This window comes from Schistosoma mansoni, chromosome 7 (genome assembly GCF_000237925.1).
Source record: "Schistosoma mansoni strain Puerto Rico chromosome 7, complete genome".
NCBI lineage: Eukaryota > Metazoa > Platyhelminthes > Trematoda > Strigeidida > Schistosomatidae > Schistosoma > Schistosoma mansoni.
Genome location: NC_031501.1, coordinates 3,070,905 through 3,072,759, shown reverse-complemented (window position 1 = coordinate 3,072,759; position 1,855 = coordinate 3,070,905).

Genomic DNA, 1,855 nt, shown 5'->3' with positions numbered 1-1,855 from the left:
AAATATATTATACAACATCAAAGAATTAGAATGAGTACACTTCTTTTACATGGTCCAAAAACTTGTCAAGGTTAGAAAGAGGTTCAAAGATTTAAAAATCGTAATACATAAGGTAGAGGAACTCATCCATATGGCTTCATAATACTCGGTCTCTGGAGCTATGATAAGGTCACAAAAACTCTCTCAGCCTCGACCACATAGCTTAAATATTGTTTGTATGTACTTCGGTTGTGTAAGTTTGTCATTTTTATTACGCATATATCCCGAATACACTCATACCTCTGAACAACCGAAGCTTCAGTAACATCTGCGAATATTGCAGCCAATAATACTGGTGCTTTTATTATACAGTTCACAGTAATTATTATACTTTGTCTTAGTCTCAATCTGGATAGAGAGAAAAAAGTTCCTATTCTAGTAGACTTCTTCCTCTAACATATATCACATCGAAAGATAACATCATCTGGGTAGTCTGCGCAAGGTTTACAGATCGATTGATTACCGCAATTACAAATAAAGGAACTTCTTAGTAGTTCCATCTATTGTAACCGCTTGATTGTCAAGTCTTCTCTAAAATCCTCTGTGAATTAATTGTACACGAGCATCAGGTACTGAAATCGGTGCTGCGACCTTGAAATCCCTCAGACGCTTCTGATTGGTTGGTCCATAAATTATAGTCTCGCCGTCTAAATTTATTCTCGTTTTCAATCCTATAGGTTCAGTTTAAAGTGTATAAGAAGAACTGTAGGCATAGAGGAATCCGATATATCATATTATTTGGATTGATAACTGGCTTTTCAAAACATGTATAATTTCTTAGAAATTTTATTCTAGAAAGAAAAGTGAAAGACTACTGTTTGTTTTGTGAACTCCGTTTCTGTTGTTGATTAATTGCCTGCTGTCTGCTATGTACATCGTTTATTATTATTAGCTATTTTCGAAGTTATATTTCTGGTACAATATAGAATTTTCAGCACAAAATATTTCAACAAGATTCCGTTTTTTACATCGTGTCCGATCCTGACCTAAAATATTGAGTGATCGCCAAATAGAAGTTAGCAGTTCAGTCAATCGACATCAAAGTAATGTACATTCTTTTCAGTGCATACATATTGCTAGCAACCACGATACCTCTGATTAAGCCTTTTGTAATTTGTACAACGCAAGGTTGTAGACTTTTCAGAAACGCATCTGAATAGATTATGCGAATAATGAACATAATGATGTATCAAAACAAGCAAAACTAGATAACTTGTTGAAGTGTCTGTAGTAGGCGTCGAGTCGCGATTGACTATGATCACCACTACAGGAAGATTACGTGCCAGGTATTAGGTTGGATCCCTCCATAGACCAATCACTGGTACAATTAGTTAAAATAATAATTGTTTCCATTATACCAATCACGTCCTCGTCATAAAAGTAGGTCACTACATATCTAAGATGGAAGGAACGGGTAGCCCAGTTATTCAAGCAAGCCGCCGTAACATCCATATCATTTAGGTTGAATATGATGCATATATAAATAATAGACTAGATTAATTTGATGGAGTTTTGTTCTCTGAGTTGGATGGTTTGGTCGTGGAGCTTTTATCGTTCTTCTGGACAACATCATCAGCACAAACTTCAGATATAAGTGAAGTGTTTGAATTTCTCCACATGTGGTTCACAGCTTGTCCTGTACACCTAGACTAGATTAACTCATATACTCATAAGTTTGATTGTATTGTAATTTCTTAGATTTAACTTTATCTACAAATAGTTTCTCCTGCTAACTTAGTATTGTTTGTTTGAATCTTCTCATTTATGTTTTTAGGACTGCAACTGGTCAGTCTCTAATTGGCATATGTGCATACTG